The sequence below is a fragment of the Chlorocebus sabaeus genome, chromosome 14 (assembly GCF_047675955.1).
Source record: "Chlorocebus sabaeus isolate Y175 chromosome 14, mChlSab1.0.hap1, whole genome shotgun sequence".
In the NCBI taxonomy this organism is placed as follows: Eukaryota; Metazoa; Chordata; class Mammalia; order Primates; family Cercopithecidae; genus Chlorocebus; species Chlorocebus sabaeus.
Window position 1 is genome coordinate 58,828,163 of NC_132917.1, and position 24,897 is coordinate 58,853,059.

The window sequence follows — 24,897 nt, forward strand, 5'->3', positions numbered from 1 at the left end:
TTAAGTTAGATATTCTGGACTGCCTGGTCAGGCCCAATATAATCACAAGAGTCCTTAAAAATGGAAGAGGGAATCAGACAGTTAGAGTGATGCAACCTGAGAAGGTCTGAACTACCCTCACTGGCTTTAAGGTCAAAAGTGGCCACAAAGCTAGGAAGGTGTACAGCTGAAAGTACTAATTTCTCCCCTAAAGCTTCCAGAAAGGAAGTTGACATCTTGGTTTTAGCCCCCTGTGATTTATAGCCTACAGAACTATAAAATAATATTTTGTGTTGTTTTAAGTCATTTAATTTGTGGTGATTTGTTACAGCAGCAATAGGAAACTAGTATGTATTTCAATATGTTTATATGCAAATAAACATATAAGAATGATGTCCCATTACAGTTAAGGATGGCTAGTTTAGAGTGGTGGGATTTACATAATTTTAAACATGATTCCTGTGCTTTTCTGCATGCTTTAAAAAATAAATTAACATATTATTTCTATTAGGAATTTACACAAAATATATACATTTCTCTGAGAAGCTCAGTAGAAAAAAAACACTTGCTTTACTTCGTTTGATTTAGAATTTTCCAAATACACTTAAATGTAATATAAAAGAGTCAGGCCAAATTCTTTACATCTTATTAGAAGGTGGAATTTCAAGAAACATATCTACACTGAATAATTGAGATCCAGTACTGTCCAGGTGATACGTATTTTATTCATCCTGATGAATAAATACTCAAAAGTTTAGATGCGATCCATGTGTGGTACACTTAATTATCAGAGTTGGATACACTCACTGCTCTTAGTAGAAGAATCATATAACACAAAGGGATGTGTGTGTGTGTGTCTGTGTGTGTGTGTGAGAGAGAGAGAGAGAGAGAAAGAGAGGTAGAGAGAGAGAGAGATATCTAAGCTTAAGTAATTTATTACCCCAGTTATCAATAAGAACGGAGAAAGGTTTTATGACACCTAGCTAATGGTCAGTTTTTATAGCAGTTATGTAAATGCGACTAACAAGTGAATTTTTCAACTTTGATTTGAAGCTGTGGATAGTAGGTAAATTAAACCCAGTATTGGATAGAATATTAGCTAAAAACCCAAAATATAATCCATCCATACTGGAGAGAGTTTCCATAGGTCCTTTAATTGCCTTTTCTTCAAACATTTTAATTGCCCTTTGGAATTCATGCTGTTGTAGAAATAAACAGAGGTGATTGTAGTCTGATAAATGCATGCATCTAAAAATGAAGATAAATCAGTTTTCTTTGGGTGTAATGTTTTGTTTAGCTCTACCATCTTTTAATACCTAGATAGGGATATAGATTTGCATTCTTATTTAAGAAATAAAGTCAGGTCAAGAGTGATGGCTCATGCCTGTAATAGCAGCACTTTGAGAAGCAAAGGTGGGAGGATTGCTTGAGTCCAAAAGTTTGAGACCAGCCTGCACAATGTGGTGAAACTCCATCTCTACAAAAAAAAAAAAAAAAAGAAAGAAAGAAAGAAAAAATGAGCTGGGTGGAGTAACACATGCCTGTAGTCCCAGCTACATGGGAGGCTCAGGTGGGAGGATCATTGAGCTCAGGGAAGTCGAGGCTGCAGTGAGCCAAGATCGCTCCACTGCACTCCAGCCTGGGTGACAAAGTGAGACCTTGTCTCAAAAATAAAAATAAAGAAGTCAATAGGGAGTAAAAGTTGTCATTAATTGCCCAATGGTATTTATCTAACTCTTTGGAAATTCATTTAAGGACCATAGACTAATGGGGGAAAATAATGAATTTGGCAGAATTTTTGCTGCTCTGGAAAGGAGAGGGGTGGTGGCTAGTAACTCTTTTCTAAAACTAAAATATCTATCTCATAGCACTTGAACCTAAGGAAGAAAAATACTGAATTGGTTGAATTTAGAAATTTTTTTTCAAAAGAATTACTTATTGCAAATAAGCAAATGGTACTTAGTGAAAAATTTTAAGTCAAGTTCTCTTTTTCCTGTGATGCCAGAAAAATTATTTGCTTTCCTTCATTTCCCCTCTCTTTTTTTTTCTCTCTTTTGAATGTTTTAGCAGTAAGGCAGTATATTTCTAGTGTTGTTGAAGTTAAGTAAAAACTGAACACGGGATAGTTCTATTTTTGTAAAAAGTAAAAAATAATACAAAAACAATAATAAATGCTTACAAAAATAGGTTTTTTTTCTTGCTCAGTGCTATTATGTCTTTCCTCTTTGCTTTGACTCTTCTCATGCCCATTCCATCCTCACCTTTGCAAGCAAATATAATTCTTATATGTTCTTTTGGCAAAATATATATTCAAAGAAGAATATTCCTACTTTTGTGAGAGCTTTTAATAGGTACTGATATGGTTTGGCTGTGTCCCCACACAAATCTCATCTTGAATTGTATTTCCTGTAATCCCCACATGTGGTGGGAGGGACCAGGTAGAGATAATTGAAGCATGGGGGCAGTTTCCCCATCCTGTTCTTGTGATAGTGAGTTAGTTCTCATGAGATCTGATGGTTTTACAAGGGGCTTCCCCCTTCACTGGGCACTCATTCTCTCTCCTGCTATACTGTGAAGAGATGCCATCTGCCATGATTGTAAGTTTCCTGAGCCCTCCGTAGCCATGAGGAGTTCCTTGTATGTCAATTAAACCTCTTTCCTTTATAAATTACCCAGTCGGGTATTTCTTCATAGCAATGTGAGAACAAACTAATTCACGTAGTTAGATTTGACATCACAATTTCCAAAGTCTAAAAGGCTATACTAACTTGGATGAAAAACATATTTACAGAATTTAGAAAAAATATAATATGCAGAAGCTAAAGGGCTGGATTTTCTTGGTTGGGAAAATATATTTTATGCAATTCCAGAGTTGAAGTAAAGACAAATGAATGTCCCCATAATGTAATCAGTAAGTTGAAAAATCAGGTGATTTTAGTCTTCAAATTCCCTTTTAGCACAGTAAGGTTTTATTTATTTTTTAACATCTTGGTTAGTAGATGGGTCAATGTTTAAATGGTCATTCATCATTTACCATATAAAAGAAAAGCTATGATCTGAAACTGATTTTTTACAGTTGCAGGCAAACAGAAATAATCATTTTCAATAACCTAAATCTGTTACTTGAAGAATGTCATCATTTTATCCTTATTTTGCTACTATTTACTTATATATAAGTCAGTTTTTGAGAGCTGCACCCTGCAAGTCCTGGCTGTAAACAATTTCTTCCAATTATCTATGATAGCAAGTGAGGAGAAGAAATAGGACTTTCTAGAAATCAAAGTTATATTTCTGACAGACTCAAAGAATGAGGCCACAGGCACAAAGCCAAAACTGTAGCAGTCCTGGCTCCCATGATGGGCCAAGCTCCCGTATTCATGCTAGGTAGTTGGGTGACTACTAAAGTGTCTGAGAATAAGTGCCACACTTACTCTTAGGATAGTCCTTGTTCTTTCAGACATTCCAAAAATTATCATTCCAAATATGTAGACTTAACCTTTGTAAACATTTGCTACCTTTTTTATTAATAAAATGAAATTTGTTGGAATGAAGAAAAAGATAATAATACACACCCTAGTTGGGCAGTGGTCTTCATAAAAATTGATGAGTGACTTGACAAGACATAAAAAATTATTAGAGGAGACATCCTGGTGATTGAGAAAGAGTGGAAAAACTCTAGAGTCACTTAGAACTGATTTCAAGTCTTCCTTCTGTTGATAAGTAACTGTTCACGCAAGCAATGTTTCAAACCTTTTCTGGCCATATTCTTCTTATGGTCAGAAACACACACAAAAATTAACATTTGTGTCAGAGCAGATGTGAGCATGAAATAAAAAAAATATATAAGATGCCCACTAAATTGGCTATGTAATAGGAGCGCCATAAATGTTAATTCACTCCTGGTTAATCACTCCCAGACCCAATAATTCTCTTTGACTGTGTCAGAGCAACCTCCCCTACCATGGATATCCTTGGAATGTAATCCCAAGCCAAATGTAATTCAGACATATACTAAACCAGGTGGAATATATATAACAGGCATCATTTTAGATCCATACCCTCTTCTCTTCTTCCCTCCTCTAAGAACAACTGTTGGGTTGCCAACTATGTATCAGGTACCATGCCAAATCCTTTTATATTTTATTTCCTTTAGTTATAACTGCAATGAGGTGGTAGATATTATTCCAAGTTACCACAGAGGGGACTAAAATTCTGAGAAATTACCTAGCTCAAAGTTAATCAACTACTAGTTGACAATTCTGTAGCCACATCTTTTCCCCCTCCCCCAGTTTACCTCCCTCTAAGTTCTGTGATGTCAGAGAGGTTTCTGAGATATGTAAATTTGGCCTGAGTACTCACCCTGACAAATGACTCATACATGAGGAAAAATAAGAGCTTTAAGATTATTCTGCAGCTACTGGATAATGGCAACACACAAAATTTTTAGTTGCTCTCTGCTTGCTGGTTGATGGCACTGCACTGGGTTCCAGGGATGCCATGACATAATATTCCAGGAAACAGGAAAACTGCCATCACTTATCAAATAGTACATAGGGAGATAGTGGGAGAAAAAAAAAAAAAACCACTACAACCACGAACAAGGGCTAAGCTGAAAGACACAGGTACTGCAGGGTCAAAAATGTGGATATGGATTTTAGTAATTTCCTTCCCCTGCTATACACCTGTATTTATGTTCACTTTTCCACCACCTCTTTTGGGTTTCCAGGAAATATGCCTGGGAAGACATGGATGCCAAATGCATATCATTTATTAAACCTTCTCTCCAGAACCCTAATATGCTCATGGTCTCTAACCAGCAGAGGCAGACAGTGTGGAAACCACCAGGAGCCCTCAAGTTCCTTTTCTTTGAAGTCTAAAACTGAGTTAAACAGCCATCTATTTTTCCAAGGTCATCCTGTACCTCACAAAATCCTCCAAATCCATAGCTCTTATCCAAGGAGAGAGGAAAGGACATAGTTGTATTTAAAGAGTTTCTAAGCCTTTTACATTCCCCTCCAAGTGCTGAGGTTTTAGGCTCCCATAGTTTTCTTGTAAATTAACAGACCCTTCCTCATGGTAGAGTAGGCATTTAATGGCCAATGGAAGACCATTTGATTACAAAATACAGACAAAAAATAGTTGCACTTTTAGAATCAATTGCTTGGGAAAATAGAGAATGAGAAGAAAGTTACAATGAAATTGGTAACTGTTTTAGTCTGTTCTCATGCTGCTGATAAAGACATGCCTGAGACTGGGTAAATTATAAAGAAAAAGAGGTTTAATGGACTCACAGTTCCACACGGCTGGGAAGGCCTCACAATCATGGCAAAAGGCAAGGAGGAGTAAAGTTACACCTTACATGGCAGCAGGCAAGAAAGAATGAGGCCAAGTGAAAGGGGAAACCCGTTATAAAACCATCAGATCTCATGAGACTTATTCACTATCATGAGAACAGTATAGGAGAAACTGACCCCATGATCCAATTATCCTCTACCGGGTCCCCCCTACAACACGTGGGAATTATGGGAACTACAATTCAAGATGAGATTTGGGTAGGGGCACAGTCAAACCATATCAGTAACTTATAAAAGCAACCTTTTATTTTGTGTTTTTTGCTTGCTTGTTTGTTTGTTTGTTTTTGAGACGAGGTCTCTCTGTTACCCAGGCTGGAGGGCAGTGATGCAATCTCGGCTCACTGCAGCCTCAACCTCCCAGGCTCAAGTGATCCTCCCACCTCAGCCACCTGAGTAGCTGGGACTGTGGGCGCATGCCACCACATCTGGCTAGTTTTTATATTTTTTTGTAGAGACGGTTTCACCACGTTGCCCGGGCTGAACTTTTTAATTATTGGAAGAACATCTGTGTACATTTGAAAAATAGATAGTGATACATCTTCTCAGGGTACTTATTTAGTCAACCTCCAGGGAATTCTTGGTGTATTTAATGGGATTTATGGGCCCCTTGAAGTCATTTTGTAGCATTCCCACAAAAGAAAGCCCCAGCTACAGATTGAGAATCCCTATCTTGGTAATGGGAAGCTACTATGGATTTTGATGACATATACAAGGTGATGTCTCAGGGAGACTGATTGACAGATCATTGGAGATATATGGATTGACTATAAGGAGATTGATGATTACCATATCCAAATGTAAGATTTTGAGGTTCAAACCTAGGTAGTGGCAGTAGAGACAAATATTAGTTGATAGATACAAAGAATATTTAAAGTTTTAAAACTTTTTTTCACCTAGATGTTAGAAGAAAATGAGAGACTCCAAAATCTTAAGTCCTAGTGATTGGGAGATTGATGGTAGAACACAGTTGGCTTTGGGAAAAAGATAAATTCAATCTTAGCTATGTTGAAATAATGGTGGTTTACTCACCAGTGTGTGTGTGCAGGGGAGAAAATGTTAAATAGGCAATTAGAAATATGTGATTGAAGTTCAAAAGAGAGATCGTGACTATGACTAAAGGTTATGAAATCATTTTTGTAGAAGTGATTAAAACAACAAGAAATCAAGAATGTACTCTCCAAGATAAAGATTGAAGAGCTGCCACAGTAGAAGGTGGATCAGAGTCAACCAGAATTAGCCAACATTTTCTGTAAAGAGCCAGAGAATAAACATTTCAGGCTTTGTGTTCTAAAGGTCTCTGCTGCAACTAATTAACCATGCCATTGTATCCCAAAAGCAGCTGTAGACAATATTTAAATGAATTGGCATGGCAGTGTTCCAAGAAAAATCTATTTACAAGACTATGTGACCAGCTGCATTTGGCCTGGAAGCTTTAGTTTGTTGACTTCTAGTCTAGAAACTTAAGCTCCGTGAGGGCAAGGATCATGTGTGCCTGATTCTCTGCTGTACCCCCAGCAGCGAGCACAGCACCTGGTTTGCAGTAGGGTCTCAATAGACATTTGTTGAATTGATGAATACTGTGGTGGAATGACTATGTCCATATTTAGCTTTGTTGGAGCAACAAAGAAAACCAAGAGCATACTAAGTGAGTTATGAAGATAATTAATATCCCATGACAAAGATGAAATTAAGAAAAGAGAGTATCAACAAAAAAAAGGTCTAGCAACAATGATGACCCAAAGAGATGATGAGGAATGAAGAGTTATAAAAAGTTGCTTTTTTGACAATTAGTTGTAAGTCAGATATTTAGGTATAAAAGATCAGAATAAGAGACCACAGGAATGTTATCAAAGACAGACATATATACACAAAATAACCTGGGGGTTAGAGTGAAAGTTGTTTTGTGGAGTCTGCATGATTTAATAGTTACTTCTCTTAACATTTTTAAGTTTTTAATCAAAAAGATATTTTTTCAAGTATAATTCAAAATCTGTTAATTAGATTCTTATAAATCTAACATGAATTTGTAAACTATTTGAGGGAGAATCATACTTGTTTTTGACATTATGTAAATAAAATAACCAGCTTGAATAATTTTTTAAATAGTTGTGTTGATATTTGTCAAGTATTCTTTTAACTTTTTCACCTAAATGTATGAGCTTAACTTTTGTGAATTTCCAACTTCACTTTATGAAGTTGATATCAAGCATTGGATTTAAATATTTTCTTTTTATTATTGGTTTCCAACATTTACTTTTTCCTTCCAGATTATCTCACACAGAGCTGTTGGAATTACTTCGTGATGATTTCAAAGAAAATTTTCTTCTCTAAACACTCTTATCCCAAGGTAAATTGATGGATTTCTAATGAATAAATTCTGGGAGGAAAACATCAGCATTTTTATACTTCAATTCAGAGTATTTAATTCCCTCACCCTTAACTGTAGCCACCTGTCATTCTAAGTTTATGCAGTCATTTTTGACAATGGGAAATTATTATTTTTTGTACAATGTCGATCACCTTTGTGTCATTCGATACCTAGTGTGTTCAGTTTGTTATGCCTATACAAGTGAGAGAAAAACACCACCATAAACATGCCTAATCATGTCATTGAAGCTTTTCTTGGAATAATTGGAGTGTGATGATGGAGCAGGGAGAAAGGAGGGGATGGAAATTGAGGAAAAGGGTCTCAGCCTGAATTTTCCAAATTGGCTATTTATCTGGTTAATTCTTCATCTTTCCTCATCACCATGTCTGAATTGAGAAAATCTTCCTAATGATAATAAACTATGTCAAGAACAGATGGCTGATTTGATGTGATGAAAATAGCTATGTCAATTGAGGGTATTTTTTTCCTCACCCGTTTTGCTTTTCATCACTCTGGGGTTGGTGGTTCATGTATTTTTTTTCTTTCACAGAATATGCCCTCAGCCCAATATAATGTGGTGAATCTCTCCCCAAAAGCAATTTGGGCCTTTTTCTCTGAAAGAAAGAATGAAGAAGTGGCTTTAAAAAAAAAAGTGATTATCACCTTTCCTGCCTTTTCAGCCTTAGTTAAGTTACTTTTGGAAGGATCAGTTTACAACAAATGTTTAGTGTCAGGAATTTTACAGTTTCATAGGCCCTGACAGCTTGGCATGAAAAGAGGTGGCATTATGTCAATTTTAAATGAGTATGCCATTTACATACTAATTAAACTTTGCACTAGTGGGGTGAAAGAATGTCATTTTGAGCACCCCAGTTATTCTGTTTATATCATTGTTGTCTATTTAAACCATCTATTGTTTGGCATGTCACAGCCTCATCCCCTAAATGCCATTTTATGACCTCACACTACTTAAAAAATATTACCCCATTGCTTGACAAATCACACAGAATCAGTATATCTAAAAGCAAAGGGGATTCCTTGGATCACCTTGCATCCTTCTCACACCTTGTTTGATGATGATGATCGTAACAGTTAGCTTTTATTAATTATTCCTAAATGTCAGGCATTTTGCTAAACTATTTTTAATATCTTAATTCACTTAATTTTTAAAATAAGTTGGGAATGCTTATTACAACCTTTTTGCACATGGAGAAATTGGGGTTGCACAGTGTGTGGGTGAGCTCTTATTCACCATACTCCGTTGCCTTCTGCTTTACTGTGTCCATCGATCCACAAAAGGTCCCACTGTGGTCAGATGTGGATAGGGTTACCAAAAATATACCAAGCATAGGAATTTTACTCACTATCTCAACCCACTTACTTCAGAGAGAAAGTGATAAACATGAAAGAGCATTTGCATGTTACCTGATATATTATTCATTGGTTATGTGATATATCACTAATATAGGCTCATATAACATACGTATTTCCCATCACTTTTCAGTTGCATCTTACCAGTTGCAGTCTTCCCTGGTTTGTTGATGATGTCTTTACATAGAATTCCACGTGTTCTCTGTGAACCTGATTCAGGAATACTGATAGTGTCTGTTAGCTTATAAAATGAAAAGTGATTAATAGTATATTGGGCTATTTTATCCTCTTGATTCACATCCACAAATTTGGTTTGTTGGATTTGGTTAAGGACGTTTTTTCTCACTGGATAAGGAGCAGAATCAACATTAATATCATACCTGTGTAGGAGTTGGCTGACCAAGATTGGCAGTGACAGGAGTAAGATCAGAACTTTTCCTGGCTGGGTGTGGTGGGAGGAACCCACCATCCTTCTGGGTATTTATACACCAGTGCTGAGAGCCCAGAGTTGGCATTTCTTGGCATTGTCAACAGAGTGCTGGTCTGCACTTCTTTCTTTTTAAAAAAATGACAGAAACAGAAAGCCTAGATAGTTGACATTGAAATAACTTGCCAAGAGAGGGTTGAACATATGATCCCTTTATAGCTTTTTCCTCACTATTTTCTGCAATCTTCAAGGTTGAAATAATTCCATGATAGAGTCAAAATCCAGGGGAAGAAAAGGAAGAAAATGTACTTTAACTCTCCATAATTCCAACCACCATATCGCATTTCATGAAATGTGACATAGTTTTGCTCCACAAGCTTGCCAAGGGGAAAAATATATATATCTAAATTTTAAGCTGATAACTCGAATGGTTCCAGAGATATCAACTTGTGAAAAGTCACAATTTTGCATTGTGCTGAAAAGCCACCTTACAATACAGGGACTACCATCACTCTTTAATATCCAGCAGAGTCTCCCACTGTGCTTTGTCAGTCAGTAGCAACATCCAAGTCTTCCCGTAAAAGTAATTCACACTTTTTTCACAACACTGTTGCTTTAATTACCACTGAACTCTGCTGATGCTCAGACAGGCCTGGCAGGACCAAGGGAGGGTCAGAGCCACAAAAGAAGCAAATAGCTTTTTTCCCTCCTTACTTTATTATTAACAAACCATCTTTGATGGAAATGTTCCTAGTTCTGAGGCCTAGACTTAACTCTGGGCCCCCTTGGCGTATTCATTATCAAAAGAGACTCACAGATGCCATTCTGAGAGAGAAACACACACACACACACACACACACACACACACAGAGAGAGAGAGAGAGAGAGAGAGAGAGAGAGAGAGAGAGAAATACTACCTACAATCCTAATTAGAAATTAGAAATTTTGGCAAAGAACAAATTTAGCAATTCAAAACTGACAAACAATGGTTCTGCTTCTTATATAGCTTTTCTTTTCTGCAAATGAACTTACATTTCGTACTGTATAGTTCTGCTGGATGAACATCAATTTATCTATTTATTGTGGATTTTTTTTCAGGATTAGTTGACACAATAAATTATATATCAAAGGAAACCATAGAACTGCCAAAATCTACCAGTGCATAAAAGTGATATGAAAAGCCTATGGTTTATAAATACTATGACAGCAATATTATAGGTATAACATCTTGTGTGCATAAGGCACCTTTCATTCTATATCACAAAATGTGTCTCCACTGAAACTTTCCTGTGAAATGAATTTCTGAAGTCTCCTCCATGCAAAATAGAAAGGAATTTTATATACACTTTTGGGGAAGAATTAAATAAGGTTGTGAACTTAGGGAAAGAAACTGAAGGACTGCTAAGCTTTCTCCTGACTCTAAATTCCATGTTTTAAAAAATTGTAATTTAAAGTTACACTGTAGGCTTGCCTATGTATCATCAAGTACTTAATGCTGTCATTATTTATTATTTACTGATTTATAATCTGACTTACCACAAATGTGCAGCATTTAGCTGGAAAGTGTGGTGCTCTAATAAGTTAATAAATATAAGTGAAATAATCATCAGATTCTATTGCAGACCATTTGATTCATTTAAGTCCCCTATGATTTGATTCTAATCTTTCTTACAGACATCTTTATTTCCATCTGCGTATATCCTATACCTCAGTGGTTTCAAAATCTGATTGATCATCAAAATGTCCTGGGGGAGAGGAATTTAATAAATTAAAATACTCTAGAAGTAGGGTATTTTAATCTGTAGCTCTAAAGGGGCCTTGGAGTTTCAGATAATGTACTAGGTTTGGTCAATTTCTTGAATCAAACTTTTATTTCCTTACTTTCAATGCTTGTCTCTCAGCATCTTCTGTGGAACTCTTACTAAACTTTCCAGTCTTAGTTCTAATACTCCACACCCCATGCAGCATTTACTGTTTCTTCAGCCAGTAGTAGCCTCTGCTTTCTCAAAACCCTGATAATACTAAATACCTTCCCTAAGACTTAAACCTTCTGTGCTAAGTTGCCATTTTCTATATTTTCTTTCTCTTTTCTCATATATTTAGCTATAAATATGAGCTCCTTCAGGGTACAAGTTAAAACATTCTATCTTGAAACCACATTGTGTAAAAAAGGTATACTCTATGCATCTGTGTAATGAATACATGGATTTCATTTTCTATGGCGTGTAAGACTGCATATGAAGTTGAAATGACCAACTTATGTTCATATCTTCATTTGTGTGACACAGACACAGTGCAGCAGACTGAATTTTCCAAAGATGGCTGCACTGATGTATATTCTATCCCACATGTTCTTAAAATGTTGGCACAATTGTTGAGAATCCTCCATTGAGAGTGCTGTTTATATTCTTTCATCATAACCTGGGCAAATTTTTATAACTGCCTCAATCAAAAATAATGTGGTGGAAGTGCCCCTTAGTGACTTCTGGGGGTAGACTACAAAACCTGTAACACAGCTTCCTCCTAGATTTCTCCCTTGGGAATCAGACCCTGAGAGCCCAGAACTGACGTGTAACAAGTCTGGCTACCTTGGAGCCTCCTCGCTGGAGAGACCACACGAAGTGATAAGGGAGCTCCAGTGCTTCTAGTACCCAGCAATTTGGTTAAGACCTCAAACATCATGGAACAGAAAGAAGCCATCCCAACTCTGCCATAAATTCATGCAGAGGATCTATGAACATGGCAGGTGACCATTTTATGCCACTACATTTTGCATTAGTTACTCAGAAGTGGTAATCGGTACACCTAAGTTTAGTCACTAGAGACCCAAAATAAGCAAGATAAACAATATCTCTGCTCTTATACAGCTTCTATTCTATGCTAAAAACAAAACAAGTAAGATAGAAACCTTTCATCTTGTTAATTAAAACTGTTCTTTTTTAAAATGGCTTTATTGAGGTATAATTGACATACAATAAATTACACATATTTAAAGTATACACTTTGATAAATTTGTACATATTTACGCACCTGTGAAACCATTACCACATTGATGAAAATGAACATATTCATTATCCACAGCTACTCCCCTGTATCTTTGCAATCCTTCTCTGCACCCATGCAGCCACTGTGTTGCTTCCTGTCACTTTAGATTCATTTGCATTTTCTAGAATTTTATATGATGTGAAATCATATGGTATGTATTCATTTGTTTCTTTTGCTCTGCATGATTGTTTTGAGATTCATTTATTTATTGCAGATATCAATAGTTATTCCTTTTTATTACTGAGCATTATTCCATTGTGTAGATATACCACAATTTATTTACCCATTTGAATTGTTTCCAATTTTTAGCTATTACAGATATAACTGTTGCTCTGAATATAATGTACAAATCTTTATATGGACAGGCACTTTTATTTCTTGAGTAAATGCCTAGGAGAAGAATGACTTCCTCTCTGTACTGTAGCCCAAGAATTCTCTCAACGAAGTAAGGCGGGACAATCTTAGGGCTTACCTGACTTGTTTCCCACTTATAAGCTATCACTCTCTTTTGTCACTTAATTGGACAATGGTCTGAAAACTGTAGATCTCTGTGTGTGTGTACGTGTGTGTATTCATATCATGCACATGTATTTATGTATATGAATATATCAATATGAATATATACATTAATATGTTCTCTCTTCCTTTTAGTTGTTCAGGTGGAAGGGTAAATATAGTCCCTATTACTCCACCTTGGTATTTTCTCATTTTTAATTCCCTTTTAGGTTAAAGTATTATTAAGAGGCAGAAGAATATTTGCCCCCTCTTTGTGTCTTCCAGAAATATGCTTTACAAATGCAAATGAGCATTAGTGCCATTAAGTAGAAGACTTCTGAAGTCACAAGATCACAGTGCCTGGTTTTAACTTAAGATTCTGCTACTTATTAGCAATAAAATGTTGGAGAAGTTATTTAGCTTCACCAAGCCTCGGTTTTCTTGTCTTCTTAATGACATCGGTAACAGCAGCAAGAGTAATAATAATACCCATTTCATAAGACTGGTAGAAGGTTAGAAGAGAACTCATGAAAAGTACCAAGCCCAGTGTCTGAAACATCATAAGCTTTCAATAACATGCTACTGATTGTTATTGGTTTAATTTTAGGAGCAGCTATCTGCACAATAAGAAATTGTGTCAAACCCTTGGATAAAAAAAAGCATGGCAAATAGCTTTAATACCATTGTATGAAATACTTAGTAATAAAGGTGGTTCCTCACATGCTCTGAATAAAGTCTCTGGGTTTCATTCCTTTTTCTAAATCCCATCACTAGAGAATTGACATTCTGCAACCTTTACACACAAAAGCTTCAAGAAATTCAGTCAAATCATGTCAGGGATCTGGGAAAAGAACTTAAAGTTCGGTCAACAGAAATGATCCTCTCAGAGAAACTTGTTCTATCCACTAGGGCTGAAGGAGAATAGATGTGATGTGGAGTCTAATGCACTTTGTAGAGTGAGTTTGCAGAGGGAAGCTCTCTGTTTTGAACAGAGAGAGAGTTTTCTGATGAAGTAAGCTCTATAGCTAGGTGAGTAGACTGAGGCACAGAACTAACTAGCTTCTAGGGTTCAATTTGCTGATGCATTCAACTTTTAATTGGGACAGTATTGAATAGCTAGCTAAACCCTGTGTGTGTGCGTGCACGTGTGCATATGTATTTGTGAAGGCAATGGAGAAATCAGTTGAAGGGGGTCTCAAAATTTTTCCTTTGCTTTATGGCAATTTGAATCTATGTGGAGACACTGGACTGAATGAGAGTTTAAAAAAAGCTTTTAGCTACTCAAAAGTGTAAAAGATGAACATTCAAAATCCTAGCCTCTTTTTAGGGACTCTTATTAGTGACCTAACTATGCCTAACGCAAGGCTTCCATATCCCTCAATGTGAATGGGGCCACCTAAGGAGGTTGTGTAATGCTATAGGCCAAGTGGGGCACCAAAGAGGAGCTTTGGTGCCAAAACAGGATCTATGGACCCCCCCCCCCCTTTTTTTTTAATACTACTCTTTGCAATGCCGTTTTACAGTTAGGCAAAAGCTGTCCTTGCCTTGAGCCCTGTGCTTTTCTGGGCCCTTTTTTTTTTCTTTTCTTTTCTGAACTTTTTCAGTCCTCCTTAAGGGATAAGGTATCCAAAGAACCAACAGACATTCTCACCTGAACCCTGGACATTTGCCCCCTTCTAGGTCATGCTGTAAATATAATAGATTCCCAAATTCCCTGCCTATATGGCCCCAAACCCACTGTAGGGCCTGTGTAGGTCCATCTTCTTAGGGATGGACTTTACCAATGGCCTGTGCTCCCCTGAACCCTGGTGTGAACTGACCATGGAGATGTGGAAAAATATATCTGCACATGCCTGACCTAATCATTTTACCTTTAATAATTTGTTTAATTACTTTATCTCTGACAAAGATCAAAGACTGCATATACTAGTATTCAGCATTCATGGCCAAATATTGCTGTTGATTCCTATTCATCTTCCTTGAATATATGTAGCATATAGATATACTAGATATATTAATAGATACATCATTGTCAGGAAAATGCACCCATTTCTTTCCATGTCTAGAAACAGTTTCAAAAACATTTATAATGACCACAGATTTTACCTAGGCCCTTTCTTCTCTCTCTCTCTCTCTCTCTCTCTCTCTCTCTCTCACCTCCTCCCTCCCTCCCTTCACCTTTTCTGTTCCCCTGTCATTCATTCTGTTGTTCTTTCATTTCTTTCCTTTCCTTCATATTCTTTATATTAAGATAGGAGTTGGAATTTGGGCCTAAAAAAAAAGACGTATTCAAGTTCTGATCCATTTTTAGTCATGATAAAATTGTTCTTTTTAATACCAAAAATACTTGTCAAATGACAAGAATTCTGTAGAGAAGACATTTATGGGTTGATGGAAAAGTGACAAAAATTATCTGATAATAACATTACTCCATTTAATTTATTCTGTTCCAAAGTTATGCATTTTACTATTAGAGACTTCATAACATCCTTTTATTGGGCAGTTCACCTGTTGGAATCTTGGTCCTTGCCCTTCACTGGTAGGAAGAGCTTTAACAAGCCCTTTATCTTAAATATTTATTGACTTATTATAAGTACAAAATAGAATGGTGCACATCGAATATCTAGAATAGCTCCTGGAACAATGTATACCATTCATACAAGTTAGCTCTACCATGCAAGATATTTCATGTTGCTTTTGTCAAAAGCAAAGAATGCTCACATCTTTCGTAAAAATCAAATTAGATGCTATGAAACCAGATTTTTATCTGTGACTAAACTGTATAATTCCACGTCAGTGAAAACATTTTCTCCTCCAATAAAATTAGGATATGTGTCTAATTTCCCATCCATTCCCTGCTGACTATCTGGAGATGTTGCCAAAAGTCAGAAACTAAGGAAAACATATTAGGACAAAAGGAGACCATGTTCTTTACTTGTTATTAGGAATCAGCAAACAAAATTTATTTTAAAATCTCTATCATACCATTTGTTATTTTCACAATATTATCAAGAACATGGCTACAAGTTGATCATTTGAGCTGGTATTTCTTTTACTTAAAAAAAAAAAAAAAGTATAAGGTTATCTGGTTCTACCTTCCTAACTCACTGTTAGCATAAAACAAATACATTTTTATCTAATTTGTACACAGAAAGGAAAAGTTCCTTCCATAAAAATATGCATTTGTAAATCATGGAAAAATAGATTAATAGTTCCTCAAACTCCACATTTGTTTCATAATACCAGGTATGTCTAAAGCACTGCCTTCTTCTTTCAGACAAAACCAGTAATCTATCTCCATGGAGTCAAATTTATGCCATGATTTTTTCTTGCCTTTCAAATGCATACTGTTTATTTTATAGGACCCTATTACTGATGCTTCCTTGTTTTCACATTTTCTTCTCATAAGAACAATTCTAGTATTTTACAGTGTATGGATGTGTTAAACTTATCAGCAAATAATTTTGAAAGCTGCTTGAACTTTTTTACTTTACACTTTCCTTTCTTCCTGCCAGCCCATATGCAAGTACTACCTTAGCCTTCAAATAAACATACAGGTCAGATGGTTCACTAGGTTGTTACATTACAACCTTAAAGATTTTGTGTCTCAAAAAATTCTTAATTCAATTTAAATCACTGAGGCATAATAGCTCAACTTTTGCTACTCATTGTTTCATTTCTTGCTTTATTGGAAAGGAGTTGCTAATTTGTAATGTTTCTATCTAAACCTGTCAGGTAAAATGTCCTTAATACTGTTTTGTAGGCTTTGTCTACAAAAAGACTGGAGTTGGGTCAATGACACTGATAGCAGCAGCAGGCAGGAAAATCCTAGGCAGATAGGGCAGGTCCCTGGTAAAATCCCACCTTCAAGCCAAGGACAGTTTAATGCCTAGCCACAAGTCCCAAGTAAATCCATGGACCTCTCTTCCCATTTGGTGTGCTTTTCTCTGATTGATCCCCATCTTTCACCTGTTTTACATATACCTTGCATAGACCTACCCTTCCCTAATTGTTTTTTCACACTGTCATGCCCACCTTTGAGTGGTGCCTTTGTTTCAGCCGTTTTTGCATATTCACAAACCAGTCAGCATGCACTCCCTCATTCTGACCACATAAAAGCCCCAGACCCAGTGACACTGAGAGAGGGACCACCTGACTTCAGGTGGGGGGCCACCCTCACATCCTCTCTCTGCTGAGAGCTGTTTTATCACTCAATAAAACTTTTATCTGCCTTCCTCACCCTTTGATTGTCAGCATAACCTCATTCTTCTTGGACACAGGACAAGAACTCGGGAACCGCCGAACACGAGTATGAGCTGTAACACAGGTGGGCTGGGGCATGCCCAAGCCAGGTCTGGGCTGAGCCAGTGTGCAAGCCAGGCACAGCCTGGTGGGCCAAGTGGGTGGCACAGCTCCTGTGGCAGGCCTGGGGCTAAGCGAGGCCTGGGCAGGGGCATCACCAGCCGAAAGTCTCTGGCTGGCAAAGTGACCGAGAAAACTCCTGTGTCAATACAACTAATTTAACTGAACTTAGATTTATATTTCTTTCTGATAATTCAATTGTTCATGTTCAACCTTTTCCTGGTAAAATTTATTTACATAAGTAGCCAAAGTCATAGACTTGATCTTGGCAGAAACAAAAACTTATAGGTTTCTGTTAAACAATTTTAAAAAGTTATAGAAAGGTGAAGAACCAAAACTATGCATGCCATTTATTCATGTATAGGTTAATTTCAATAATGGCTTATATAACATAGTATGATGATAAATAATATTCTTCATATTCACACAATACTTTTATTTCTGACTATGCTTTTTTAAATCATCTGAACATACTCTAAAAAGACTCTGTATGTACCCACTTTTCTTTTCCAGACAATAGATGGGTTTTTTCATTCTCTTATTCTACCAATCTATTGATTTTGATTATTTACGGTTTACTCTAATGTCTCAGTTGCCCATTGGAAAACTATTCTTCAATAAAATACTGTATATACCATACAGTGTATTATGACATTATGATTGTCTTTCTTCCTTTATGCATCTGATTTACTCTCTTCTTCCATCCTTTGATTTTTTGACAGGCAATGTGTTATGATAGTAATCAGGCCCATTTATGATATGTTCAGTATGGACCAGAGAGTCAATACCTTCAGGGATGTCCTCTGCAGATTTATGAGGAAAGGTGGATTTAGACTCACCCCTGCCAGAAGAGTTGACACAGAACTTTCTCTCTCACCCAATGCATTCCAGAGGAACTTTAGGATGCCCTGAAAAACAGAAGGCAGGGTGTCAGGCTGAACCCATTGCATTCATCTGATTCTTTTCTTTCAAAACAGCTAAAAATGAAATCAGATAATGTTCTCAGATGCTTTAAACAAAAGGAATTTTCTGGGGCAGCATGTAAAATAATCTTTACAAATTTCACATTCTCTCCAAGTCTCACACCCCAGTCTATAGATGTTGAGATTTCCCTAAAGTATCGAAGTGCTAAAGGAAAGAACTTAAGCAAAAATTCAAGTTTTCCTATTGTGCCATATTTTCTTGTCTTTCTAGACTCTGCAGAAACCCAGCAGCAATAAGCTTTTATAGCTTTCTTATTCTGTCAATCAGTTCCCATTTCCAAATACGAAAAAGGCCAAGGAAGTTTGTCCTCCTTTGAATTCTCAGCTTCCCAGGTCATGAAAATGTCCTTCTCCTCACTGTAAGTAGATTTGATTTTTACCCTATTCCATATCCAACAATCTATTTCATAGTTAAGGTACACCATAAGGTATAATATACCTTGAATGTATTTATGTGAAAGTGTGGTATTTTCTTTCTTTTCCTCCCACAAGAGGATATGTAGAAGAGAACTGCTATCATTACTTATTTTTATTCCTTCTGCTTATATCCGAAGCATTTCTAAACTAATCTAGTTGAGGAATGTATGTCCTTACAAGATTGCTACACCTTGTTCATTGCTACCTTCTTCATCCCAGTCAATTCCTTCTTTATTCTGGGCACCAGTGCATTGACACCGACACATTGATGTTCTCCTTGTGAGAATTAGCCTATCACATTCATTTACATCCACTTAATTGCTCCTGCTATTGTTTAGTCTGTTAACTTCCAGCTAGGGTGCAATTCACGTGAACACTGGGGAAGCACAACCATTTGATTAGTTCTGCAAAGTAGATTAAAATCTTCTGGCTAATTGGAGATTGTCCATACCGCTGCCTTCCTTCCAACTCTAGGTTGAACAAATGTTATGTCTTCAAGGGAGGGCTCTTAGTTGGAATATGGAAGTCTTGACTGGACCCAGTAGCATTTTCTGAGCATGTTTGTGTATGGGACACTGTGCTAGGCACCATGCCAGCAATTATCACCAATCTGGTCTTTGCCTGCAACCTGCAACTAGTCTTTTGATTGGCAGCTTGCCTTCTTCATTTTCATAAGGAGCACATGCACACTGGAGAAACTCCAACTTGGTACATGGCTAAATCATTAGTATCCCAAATTGGTAAGAATTTCATTTTGAAACACAAGCACTAAGAAAAATCCTATAAAACAGTTTGTCTAGTTTGGGGGAAAATGATAATTATGAATATGATAGTCTCACTTGCATGATCCAAAGCATTATGCCATGTTGGACGTAGTTAATTTATTCAGAACTTATCATTGATGTAATAGCAAGCATGCTTTGGTTACTAAGCTGTCGCATAGTTGTAGGCAACAAAGTTCCAAAGCTTTCTTTGGCAACATGTCACCATTCTGTGTACATTAAGCTGAGGTGCTTTAAGATGTTTAATTACGTTTTATCTAAAGAAAATGGAAAGCTCACATATCTACTCCAGGAATTCTAAGACATAACAGTAAGTCAAATTTCTTTATTTAATCTAAAATGCCTATCCCAACTTGGTTTAAGCCCACCTCACTAGCACATTTTCTGACTGTCCCCTAAAATGCAGCTGAATAAAACTGGTAACTCTCGCTTAAACACATTGAATTATTTTTATGGCCTGGTGTCCTTATGTCACTGTTCCAGTTATCTGGGGTCTGTGATAGGTATGATGTACCATACAGGAAGAAGTACTTAATGTTGACCCGGGAGTCAACACAAGATGAGATCTATCTAAAAACACACCGGATGCTTTCCATCAATGATATCATCTAATCCTCCCAATAGAACTTGGAAGCAGTTGCCTAATACCCATTTACTGATTGACTGAGTCTCAGAAAGTTTGAGTGACCGGTGCAAGATAACATAGTAAGTAACAAAGTGTTGAATTGAAATCCAGCTCTATCTCTATATGACTCCACACGTACTTGTTTCCTACGACCTCATAGAGGTGTTTATTGGGAAGAGATAAATCTTAAGCTCCAAGTTGAAGAAAGAGTAAGTGCTAACAATGTAGAAAAAAAGAAAGTTAATATTTCTGGGAAGAAACCCTCCCTTCTCACCAAATGTTGATAGCGGGTATAACATCAAAGGTAACAAGTTCACCAGGACTTAAATATAGGAGAAACAAGGAAAATAATGATAGAATTTTTGTTGTTGTCGAGACAGGATCTTGCTCTGTCACTCAGACTGGGGTGCAGTGGCTCAATCATAGCTCACTACAATCTCAACCTCCTGGGCTCAAGTGATTCTCCCACCTCAGCCTCCCAAGTAGCTGTGACCACAGGTGTGTACCACCACACCTGGATAATTTAGTGATAGAATTTGTTAAGACCATGTGATGTCTCTGAGAAGCATATCAGGCACCCATGGAACAGGCACCCATGGAACAGCCTGAGGATTTTAAAGAGTTTGTGAAGAGGGTAAAGGATACACTGAGAGTAACTGGAGACCCAGAGATTTCCAGACTTAAGAAACACATTGCTGCCCATCTCCTCTGAAGATGCTAAGGAAGAAAGTATCAGGTTGCTTTTCATTGCATTGTCTGTGAAGCCTGCAGAAGTGGCAATTACACAGTAGATCATAAAGTGGACACCTTAGGACAAAAGAATTTACCTGGTTCATCACTGCTCTATCCCTCTGACTCCTGTTTTATATTTCCATTGTATGTGAGGAAGATAGGCAGGAGAGAGTAGGAAGAATCTACTTGTCACAAACTAATCTAAAGTCACAAACTAATGATTACCCTTAACATTCGAAGGGCCTGGAGAAAGAATACAAAGGGAGATCCACAGAAATGTAGGTTGAAATATCTGCATTACAAATCAAGCTAGCAAACTGTTGACTAAAATAAGGTCTAACCCTCTGTCTTGATTAATAGGCTGTAATAACAACCTGGAAGTCTAAGTTTCAACTTAGAATCTTTGGGATCCTTGAAGTTTGATGCTGGAACTGGCAGAAGAGGAAAACCAAACCTCAGCCTCCCGCCCACCTCCTGTTTTTTCCCATCCCTCCACTGTGAGGGTCCTCACATGTGCAGATATATTTTTCCACATCTCCATGGTCAGTTCACACCAGGGTTCAGGGTAGCAGAGGCCATTGGTAAAGTCCATCCCTAAGAAGATGGACTTTATCTACTAAAAATACAAAAATTAGCCAGGCGTGGTGGTGTATGCCCGTAGTCCCAGCTATTCGGGAGGCTGAGGCAAGAGAATCACTTGAATCTCGGAGGCAGAGGTTGTAGTGAGCCGAGATCGGGCCATTGCACTCCAGCCTGGGCAACAGAGAAAGACTTGGCCCTCCCCACCCCTCCCCACCAATAAAAGATAAAATAATTATATGGATAGACTGGCCATGCCAAGATCCATTTATTTCACATGGGCCCATTTCATGTGCACACATGAAATTATTTTTCTAGCCACAAAATACATTAGTAGGTCTTATTGTGAATTGGAACTATTTCACCCCAAGTTCCATGCATGTTTTTCTATTGGTTGTATGGAAGCATCCTGTCTTATTCAGACTCTAAAATGATAACAGAGTGATGTCATTTGGTACGAATTCCTGCGCATGGGCCAGGTGTGTTAGCCAGTGGGCAGGCAGTCAGTACGTATGTAGCAGGCATGCTCTATTCCCAGTTCATTAGCTTGGCAGGTGACACGTTGGCCTCTGCTAGGATGCAAAATGCACTTTCTCAGATTCCCAGGATTCTGTGTCAACTGCCATGTACCAATCATTGATTTCTCTCTGTGTGATGTGGGGTTAATGAGGAATGACAGGTTGCTTTTTTTTTTTTTTTCTCAGTGTATATAAGCTGCCAAGCACACTTAACCCAATTGCCATTATTTTGGAACTAACTTCTGACATATGGATCATATTTTAACCTATAAGTAGATATACACATGTTCGATATGAAGTAAGTGTTTACAAAATATCCCATGTACATAACAATGTTATACATGTTTATTCATGGTGGAATACACAGAATTGGATTTATAAAACATTAACTCTATGTTCATAAACTCTCTGCAGTTAACTAAACCAATGATAGAAGCTTTCTAAAGGAGCGACAGAATACCTCTAAGGAACATGAGTGACTTTTTAGTAGTCTGATATAGAATGAAAAATGCAGGCACAGTATTTAATAATATGCTAGAGTAGAGACAGTGAATACAATCACCCTCCCTCCCCGGCTCTCCCGCTCTGCCATGATCTTTATTAGCTTTGTCCTGACACTCTGACCTTACTGAGCTCTCTCCAGCCCTGACAGCCACATAAAACCTACAAACAAATAGGGAACTGGTGCAGCCTTTTCAGATTTAGGATCATGTTCGAGCGTATGAATCAGATTTTTCTATGTGTGGACATGACAACTATGGAAAAACTGTAATTTAGGACATATTCTCTTTATCCTTTTATGTAGAATTTCACTTTAATGTGATGCAAATGACAGTAAGAAATACATTCAGAGAATGTTAAAGCCTTCCATTAAAAATTCTGTATGCATTTTACATTCTCATTCATGTACAGTCAAAAACCCTGATAAAATCACAGTGCTGATTTGACTGCTGCACTTATCGTATTAATGAGGATACTTTATGCCTTTTGAAAATTGGGATATGGTCCATTATGTGATTGTAAATGATGTGATTGTATCACATAAATTTGTTATTCAATCCCACCCCTCCCTTCAGTCAGCTTTGTATATAAGAAGATTCATTGGTGAGCCAGAATTGAGGCCGGAAAACTGAACTACAAATTAGACTTTTCTTCTTTTGTCTTTATTTCTGTTTATAGAAAGGAATATAATAAACATGCATACGTGTGCGTATGGGCATATATATATATGTATTTTTTCTTACCTTTTTTTTTTTTTTTTTTAAATTTCCTTAAAACCACAAGGAAAAGCTCACCAAGGAAGTCAAAATGAAAGAAAGAAGCAGACAGGGCCGAGGCTCCCTGAGGTACGTAGCACTTTCTTCCACAGCCACGGAAATACGCCTTTTACTTTTTCCTGATTTAGGATTGTCTAACACTTGGAAGTCTTCCCTTCTCCCTCTTGCAATAAGTGAAAGATTTGAGAACTGTTGTTGGCCAAGGTTTCCTGATTTTTGGTTGCATTTGCATTCCTAAAATACCTACTTTTCTCTTTATTTATTTTTCTCTCTTGCCCACCTAGAGACACAAACACCTTCCCTGACATCAGGATCTCCAAACTCCCCACATAACAAATTACAGCCCTGATAACAGAAGCTCTTCAGAACTCTCCGATTAAAGCAAAGGAGGGGGCCACTGACTGTTGTTGGCTGAGTAGCTCTTATGGCCTTGAAGGGCTTCACATTTAATTGCCTCTTTAATGACGGTCCCAAGTCTTATGATAATTGGAGAGAAGCCCATGCACCAAAGGTGCTTTCTGGTCCTAAAGTCATGGCAATTATCATTTGTTGTCTGTACATCTGTGTTTTATAAACATTATTTTTGGTTTTGGATTCCTGAGCATTTGTAGGCTGGCCTTTTTTTTCTTTCTTTTTTTTTTTTACTTTTGTTTCTTTTTTGAGACAGAGTCTCGCTCTTTTGCCCAGGCTAGAGTGCAGTGGTGCAGTCTCAGCTCACTGCAACCTCCGCCTCCTGGGCTCAAGCAATTCTTGGGCCTCAGCCTCCCGAGTAGCTGGGATTATAGACATGCGCCACCACGCCTGGCTAATTTGTCTATTTTTAGCAGAGGCGGGGTTTCACCATGTTGGCCAGGCTTTTCTCGAACTCCTGACCTCAAGTGATCCACCTGCCTAGGGCTCTCAAAGTGGTAGCATTACAGATGTCAGCCACTGTGCCCAGCTTCCTTTTTTTTTCTTTATTCCTTAAAAAAATGATCTGTTGCCTGGAACCTGGAGTAAGTAATATTGCCCTTCACAGTAGAGCAAGCTCTGGTGTGGAGTTCTTAGAGTTTGAAATACAAATGCCCAAGTTCTTGACACTCATCTGGCAATCTCATATTTCTGACTCTTATTCTCGTTCACCTTGGTACCTGACCTTTAGGCCTTGTGAAGCTCTGAGTTTTCTCAGAGCTCAGATGCTGTGGATGAAAAACAAAAATTAAAGTTTGGTCTCTGATACGTTCTAACATCAAAAATACAGTACCATGTTTCCCCTACTGTCTTCCAGGAGAGATGTCAGAAAGAATGATTTCCACATTACAGTAAATTTGACGGCACATCATTTATAATTTTACAAATATTTACAATTATTGTAAATTTTATTTTTTAAATAGCACATGGAAAAAGGTAAGTTTTTTGACTAAGATATACCAAAAGCTTACAGGGGGTCTTTCCTGATGGAAGATAGATTTTTTCTTTTCTTTTTTTTTTTTTTTTTTTGAAGTGGAGTCTTGCTCTATCGCCAGGCTGGAGTGCAGTGGCGTGATCTTGGCTCACTGCAACCTTTGCCTCCCAGGCGATTCTCCTGCCCCAGCCTCCCAAGT

The 24,897-nt window shown here is 37.4% G+C and overlaps 1 long non-coding RNA gene across 1 annotated transcript in view; it reads left to right on the forward strand.

Annotated features, from left to right (window-relative positions):
- LOC103220217 (uncharacterized) overlaps positions 1-24,897 on the forward strand; it is a 184,660-nt gene that overhangs the window by 152,217 nt on the left and 7,546 nt on the right. Inside the window, exons 7-9 of the long non-coding RNA XR_005243345.2 lie at positions 7,601-7,680; positions 18,596-18,743; positions 23,322-23,383. This is a non-coding gene — a long non-coding RNA (uncharacterized lncRNA). The remainder of the gene's footprint in view (positions 1-7,600; positions 7,681-18,595; positions 18,744-23,321; positions 23,384-24,897) is intronic.